The 8,080-nt window shown below is 43.5% G+C and overlaps 1 non-coding gene across 1 annotated transcript; it reads right to left on the bottom strand.

Annotated features, from left to right (window-relative positions):
* Nucleotides 1–1,570: 1,570 nt before the first annotated feature.
* TRNAL-UAA (transfer RNA leucine (anticodon UAA)) lies at nt 1,571–1,643 on the bottom strand. The gene has a single exon. It is a non-coding gene; the product is annotated as a tRNA-Leu (tRNA).
* Nucleotides 1,644–8,080: the final 6,437 nt, after the last annotated feature.

An 8,080-nucleotide genomic window follows, 5' to 3' on the forward strand; every position in this document is an offset into this window, starting at 1 on the left:
CTGTGCAGGTTCCGTACTGCCTCTGTTATCTCCAGCCCCGGCAACCCCACCGCTAGCTGCAGTGCTGCCGCCCACAGTGAGGTGCGCCCAGCTCCTTCACACACTTTAGCCGGCAGGGAAGCACTGCAGAAGTCCACGGATGGGGAAGGGAGTCCGGAGGTGCTGCAGGTGGTGGAGTGGCAGATGTGGGGGTGCCGTGGGTGGGGGAGGGGTGGGTGAGGGTGGGGGGACCGCGGAGGGAGAAGGATGTCTGCAGATGCTGCAGCTGGAAGGGGGGCTGATGTGGGGGGTGACATATATGGGGGGTGGATGGTGGAGGGGGTCTGAAGGTGCTGTAGGTGGTGGAGGGGAGGGGGAGTGGGAGCAGCGGGTGGTGTAGGGGGTCTGGAGGCACTAACAAAGGAATGCAGGTAATACTCCATATAATACAAATATTGAACCCCAGATAGACATGCAAGGGTTAAGGGGGCGTAGCCCCTTGCGACGGTGTGAAGAGCGCCCATAGGGCGCGATGAAGCACCTAGTATTACATATTTAATCCAAATAGTGCACAATGTACACATAGTTTCCCTGCACCACATCAGAAAGAAACAGCAGTTTAAATAGTATCAGAACAAAGGGATTCACCTTTACAGGATAGGAGGGGACAGAACAAGGTTATAAGGTGGTGTTTGGTATCCAGCTGAAGGGTATTTTAAGGGTAACATTCCGGTGTTGGTTTGAGAAAGATTGCATGTTTCTGCGGATAGTTATGTGCAGGAGCAGAATATAAATATAAACTGTATTTACTATACATTATGTGTGCGGCGGGAATCCAGAGGAGACCACCCACAAGAGCAGTTGGGAAAGACATCGCCTACCTATTCAAACCAACCTATGACCTCTCCTGTACCTTAAATGTGCATCCCTGTGTCCAATGGACAAAGATTACAGTATCTATTGTATTGCTTTTTGGAAGAATTGTATAAAGAGAGCCTGCTGCAGGCCTGGTCAGACACAAGACTCACAACGTTATCTAGCAGATGACAGAGGACCGGACCGGGTAACGCAAGCGAATCCACTCACGTATGTAACATTGACTGTAGCCATTATTCTGTTGTATTGTATTGATTATATTGTAACCCCCTTTCAGCAATAATACGCTGTGGTGTCGGAACCCAGTGGTTTAGCCACAGACTGGTGTCGTGTCTTTCTTTCCCTGCTAAGGTTTAAAGTGTAATAACATCACACTGCATTGCTGCATAAGGTTTAAAGAGTATTAGTAACGCATCACATTGCTGTATAAGGTTTAAAGTGTGTTTAAGGTATAGCTTTCATTCCTAAGGATAAATCAGCATTATCACTACCAATCTCTTATAAAAGAAGATTATTTGAATCTTCTCCAGATTTTTAATCAGTTGTTTGCTGAAATACGTTATTGGGATAATTAAAAGCTAATAGATTTTAAGATAACATTTATTCCCATTAGTAGAGAAGAAATGGAATAAGTGGAATAAGTGGTACACCTAGCTAAAGAAAGTTGTAGCATGGTTGACCAAATTTGCATAATTGATAAATTTGCGCAAAACTATGATTTCACTAGGGATTGAAGCCAGGACATTCTGCGTTTAAAGCAGATGTGATAACCACTACACTATGAAACCAATTTTCAATCCAAGAACACACTGTTAAATTCTTTGGTTGTCTTGACATTTGTGGTGATATTTTGGAAATTTTTCCTGATTATCGGTGAAACATCAAAATGATCGTTTGTTCATAATATATAAACAAAAAGCCAGAGCACCATATTTTTTGCAAATTGACCCATTACTTTAATAGTGTACATTGCATCTGGAAAGTATGCACAGCACTTCACTTTTTCCACATTTTGGTATGTTACATCCTTATTCCATATTGGAATGAATTCATTTTTCCCCTCAAAATTCTACACACAATACACCATAATGAGAATGTGAAAAAAATGTTTTGAGAATTTTGCATATTTATTAAAAACAAAAAACTAAGAAATCACATGTACATAAGTATTCACAGCCTTTGCTCAATACCTTTGCTCAATACCTTTAGCAGCAATTACAGCCTCAAGTCTTTTTGAATAAGATGACACAAGTTTGGAACACCTATCTTTGGCCAGTTTTGCCTATTTCTCTTTGCAGCACCTCTCAAGCTCCATCAGGTTGGATGGGAAGTATCGGTGCACAGCGATTTTCAGATCTCTCCAGAGATGTTCAATTGGATTCAAGTCTGGGGTATGGCTGGGCCACTCAAGGACATTCACAGAGTTGTCCTGAAGCCACTCCTTTGATATCTTGGCTGTGTGCTTAGGGTCATTGTCCTGCTGAAAGATGAACCATCGCCCCAGTCTGAGGTCAAGAGTGCTCTTGAGCAGGTTTAATCCAGGATGTCTCTGTACATTGCTGCATTCATCTTTACTTCTATCCTGACTAGTCTCCCAGTTCCTGCAGATGAAAAACATCCCCACAGCATGATGCTGCCACCACCAAGCTTCACTGTAGGGATGGTATTGGCCTGGTGATGAGCGGTGCCTGGTTACCTCCAAAGATGATGCCTGGCATTCATGCCAAAGAGTTCATTTGTGTCTCATCAGACCAGAGAATTTTGTTTTTAATGGTCTGAGAGTCCTTCAGGTGCATTTTGGCATACTCCTAGCAGGCTCCCACGTGTTTTTTTTAACGAAGGATTGGCTTCTGTCTGGCCACTTTGCCTTACAGGCCTAATTGGTGGATTGCTGCAGAGATGGTTGTCCTTCTGGAAGGTTCTCCTCTCTCCACAGAGGAATGCTGTAGCTCTGACAGAGTGACCATCGGGTTTCTGGTCACCTCACTGACTAGGGCCCTTCTCCACCCAATCGCTCAGTTTAGACGACCGGTAAGCTCTAGGAACAGTCCTGGTGGTTATGAACTTCTTCCAATTGTGGATGATGGAGGCCACTGTGCTCATTGGGACCTTCAAAGCAGCAGATATTTTGCTGTAACCTTCCCCAGATTTGTGCCTCAAGCCAATCCCGTCTTGAAGGTCTACAAACAAATCCTTTGACTTAATGCTTGGTTTGTGCTCAGACATACACTGTTAAGTGCGGAACCTTATATAGACAGGTATGTGCCTTTCCACATCATGTCCAATCAACTGAATTTACCACAGGTTGACTCCAATTAAGCTGTAGGATGATCTCAAGGATGATCAGTGGAAACAAGATGCCCATGAGCTCAACTTTGAGCTTCATAGCAAAGGCTGTGAATACTTATGTACATGTGATTTCTTAGTTTTTTATTTTTAATACAATTGCAAAAATCACAAAAAACTTTTTTCATGTTGTCATTATGGGGTAATGTGTGTAGAAGTTTAAGAGAAAAATAAAATTTATTCTATTCTGAAATAAGGCTGTAACAAACTTTATTGGAAAAAGTGAAGAGCTGTGAATACTTTCCAGATGCCCCGAACACTTAGCTAAAGAAAGTTTTATCATGGTTGACCAAACTGGCATGATTAAACACTTAATATTAATCTTTAGTAAAGAGCAATGACTGCAATGATAAAATGCATTTTTTTTATAAAGAGCAATGTATGCAATGTTGAATAACCTGCATATTTCCATTTTAAAGAAAGCATTTTATAAAGCTTTTTGAGTCAATATTTATAATTTGAAAAACTATATATACAAAATTAATTTTTTCTAACATCTTACTAATCATCTGCAGGTGTCACACTTACCAAGAGTGCCTACCAGTGATTTTTCTTGCCTTGTTATCATCAAGCTGCTTGCAAAGACTAAAAAGTCATTTGACAACCTAATTCAAGCATATTCCTCGAAAAATTCTTTAGTGATAACCTATATACTATTAATCCAGAAGTCGAACCTATCAGAATTTTTGCTAAATGTGCACATAGTAATTATGTAAATATTTATTTACATTGAAAATGAATGATCTGTTACAACAAAACATTATTACAATTTATAATGTATTTGTTAGAAACCACGGTTCATGCGCTGCTTGCGCACGCCACTTATTGACATGCTGGTGTATTCTTTGCCGAAGATTAGCTGCTGGTGCGCTCTGTTGTTACTGGCATAATGTTCACTGACTCTGGCAGAGTCATATGATTCTGGTATCCAGGTAAATACTTTCTAGTTCTGTGAATGTTGCTGATGCTGCCAGCAGCAACCAATCAGCATCCTTCTTTGGGAATGTAAGCAGGCTTCCCAGAGACCTCATTGCCTTGAGCAACTTGTCAGTTCTCCTGCAAGTTCTCCAGCATTAGTTTCCGAAGCTCCAGGCTTGCTTTAGAGATCTGGTTAACCGTGTCCTGCTGTACTTGCCTTTCCTGGTTAATTACCTGCTGCCAGAGACTTCCACTATCTTCATCTCAGTGTGTTACCAGTCTGCTGTGCTCAGTCCGGGATTACCCTCACAGGCTCAGGATATTCTCGGCTACCAGGCTATACCATCAGTTCCCAGTCCGACCCTGCTCAAAGCTCTCAGGCCGCATCATCAGTTTCCTCACCTCCACAGAGAAACATGAGCAGGGGGCCGTGACCTGCTCATCAGGTGCAGCGAAGACCATATCCCCTGGCAGGGTTCACTGGCACAAACCCCGGGTGAGTTAGACTCCATGCCTCTGCTTCAGCTCTCACCAATTCTCTGTGCTCACTGTGTAATCTTCCAGAGTGCTCCAGCATATGATTTACCAATATCTCAAGCCACACAGGAACAAGTCATTATCTACCTACAGGAAGTGTCCACTCACGTAGATGCCATCCAGCAGTCGCTCAAGTCACCCGCTCCTGTAGTGTCCACTCCGCCAGCTACTCACTCTTCTGTATTTGTCTCTCGCTTAAAGCTTCCTGCTCCAAATAAATATGATGGCAATCCCAAGCTCTGTAGTGGATTTCTTAATCAGTGTGACATCCAATTTGAACTACAACCACAGAATTTCCCTTCTGCAAGGACCAAGATAGCTTACATTGTCTCCCTGCTAATTGGTTCAGCTTTAAGTTGGGTATCACCACTGTGGGAAAGGTCTGACCCCTTACTCACTGATTATGTCAAATTTGTTTCCACAGTCAGATGCATATTTGATGAGCCAGGTCGAATGTTGTCCACCTCTACAGAGATACTATGTATTAAACAAAGCTCCCGTCCAATGGGACAATTTGTAGTCCAATTCCAGACCTTGGCTTCCGAATGAAAGTGGAACAATGAAGCACTAACTGCTGCCTTCTGGATAGGAGTTTCAGAGCGCATTAAGGACGAGTTGGCTACCCCTGATCTTCCAGTTCAGTTAGATGATTTAATCTCCCTGTGTGTTAAGATAGGCCTACATCTCAGAGAAAGAGGTCTATAGCACCAGGGGAAAGTTTTCCCCAGAGTTTCTACCCCATCATCCAGTGACTGCTAGCACAGAAGAACCTGTGCTGATAGGAAGATCCGGGCTACCACCAGAAGAATGATCCAGAAGGCAAAAAGAGAAATTGTGTTTGTATTGTGCCGCTCCCAGTCATTTTATCGGGTTCTGTCCTGAGCGTCAGGAAAAACGCTAAGCCCTAACCTGTAATGGGGTAATCAGGTTAGGCCGTTTAATAAAGCCTCCTTCTCCTGACTTAGTACTTCCAGTTACCCTTGTGACTCCAGCAGGTTCCCATCACATCCCTGCCCTGGCCTACTCTGGGGCAGCAGGGAACTTCGTTACCTCAGACCTTGTCAAGAAATGTAATATTCCAGTCTCTTCATTGTCTCATCACCTCTGCCTGACTGCAGTCGATGGTAGTAAAATTCTTGGCAGTGATATCACACATCAGACAGCTCCTGTTACTGTCCAAGTGGTGGTTCTTCATCAGGAACAGATTGAGTTTCTCATCATTCCTAAATCTTCTTATGACATGATGCTAGGTTGCCGTGGTTATGACTCCACAATCCTCACATCAATTGGGTCCCGCTTCAGATTGAGGAAAGGAGTGATTATTGCCAGAAACATTACGGAGGTGAAGGAACTCCTATCCGGTCCACTGAGATAAAGTCCTTGTCTGGCCTACCCACAGTATATGAAGAATTTTTTTATGTATTCAGTGAACAGGCAGCTGTGTTACCTCCTCATCGTAAATGGGATTGCTCCATTGACCTTCTTCCTGGAAAGTCCCCTCCTAAGGGGTGCACATACCCACTCTCGTTACCCAAGACTAAAGCAATGTCTGATTACATTCAGGAAAATCTGCATGAAGGTTTCACCTGCCCTTACTCCTCTCCCCCTGGAGCAGGTTTCTTCTATGTAAAAAGAAAGATGGAGGCCTCCATCCCTGCATAGATTAAAGAGGCTTGAATGACATAAGTCAAAAACAGTTATCCTCTTCCTCTCATAACTGAGCTGTTCGACTGTGTCAAGGGATCAAAGATCTTCACCAAACTGGACCTCAGAAGAGCACATAACTTGATCAGAATCCGTGAGGGCAATGAATGACAAACAGCTTTCAACACCAGAGATGGGCATTATGATTACCTTGTAATGCCCTTCAGATTAAGTAATGCCCCTGCAGTTTGTGAATGATATATTCAGAGATGTATTACACAAGTTCCTCGTAGTATATCTCAAAGACATCCCGATATCTTCCCAAGATCTCCAAACCCATTGCAGTCAAGTGAAAAGTCCTGTCCCATTTACGTGCAAATTGTATGGTAAACTCTACAAATGTACCTTTGAAGTGCCCTCTATACCTTTCTTGGGGTACATTATCTCCAACACAAAATTACAAATGGACCCTGAAAAACCTGAGGCCATCAACGGTTGGTCCCAACCAAGTACACTAAAGGCTGTCCAGTGCTTCATTGGCTTTGCTAATTATTATAGAAAGTTTATCAGGGGATTCTCCAAGCTCATCTCTCCTATTACAACCCTGACCAAAAAAGGAGCAAATCCTGCAATCTGGTCCAAAGAAGCCTTGTCCGCATTCCACTTGCTAAAACAAGTCTTCATCTTAGCTCCTACTCTCCAGCAACCAGACCCTAATAGGCCTTTTTTCCTCTAATGTACGTGTCAGTGCAGAGCGTTCCCAGACTGCTGAAGATGGGAAGCAACATAAATGCATTTTTTTCTCATGAAAATTTCTTCCTGCAAAGAAAAAATACTCCATTGGCAAATAAGAGTTATTAGCAATCAAGTTTGCATTGGAAGAGTGGAGGTACTTGTTAGAGGGTGCCAAATTCCCCGTAACCATTTTTACAGACCACAAGCACTTGCTCTACCTCCAAGCGGCCCAGTGCTTGAATCCTCACCAAACCCGCTGGTCGCTATTGTTCTCACGCTTTGATTTCAAGATCTTGTATCGCCCAGGCTCCCAGAATGTAAAGGCAGATGCGTTATCATGGTCCATGGAGAAAGATGTCCTACCTCATGACCAGCATCCCATCATCATTACCTCTGCCTTTGCTACCACTCACATGTCTCCTGTGCCACCTCCAGGGAAGATGTTTGTGTTGTCTGAACTTCGGCTGAAGTGTTACTATCTTGGAATCACACCTCCCCCTTTTCCGGACATCCTTAGGTTCTCAAGATTCTTGAACTTGTTCGTTGCTCTTGCTGGTGGCCCAAAATGAGTAAAGACATCCAAGATTTAGTGGTTTCTTGTTCTGCATGTGCCCAACATAAAGTACATCTCCAAGCTCCTGCAGGTACTCTGCCTACCATTGCCCGATCCTATGCCTCCATGGCCACACTTATCCATGGACTTCATCTCAGAGTTCCCAAAGTCCCAACAGTGTAATACTATCTAGGTAGTGATGGATCGATTCTCAAAGATGGCGCAATTTATACCACTCACCAGTCTACCTTCGGCTGCCAAGCTCGCCCAAGTATTCATACTGCATATTTTCAAGATTCATGGGCTCCCTACAGAAATGGTCTCCGACCGCGGTGTACAATTCGTAACCCGCGTCTAGAAAGCCCTTTGTTCTGCCTTACAAGTGAAGTAAAATTTCTCCACAGTGTACCACCCCCAGTCCAATGGGCAAACAAAGAAGGTAAACCAGGACCTTGAAGCATTCCTCTGGCTGTACATTTCCTCTTCACAGGA

The sequence above is a fragment of the Pseudophryne corroboree genome, chromosome 11 (genome assembly GCF_028390025.1).
Source record: "Pseudophryne corroboree isolate aPseCor3 chromosome 11, aPseCor3.hap2, whole genome shotgun sequence".
NCBI classification, from domain to species: domain Eukaryota; kingdom Metazoa; phylum Chordata; class Amphibia; order Anura; family Myobatrachidae; genus Pseudophryne; species Pseudophryne corroboree.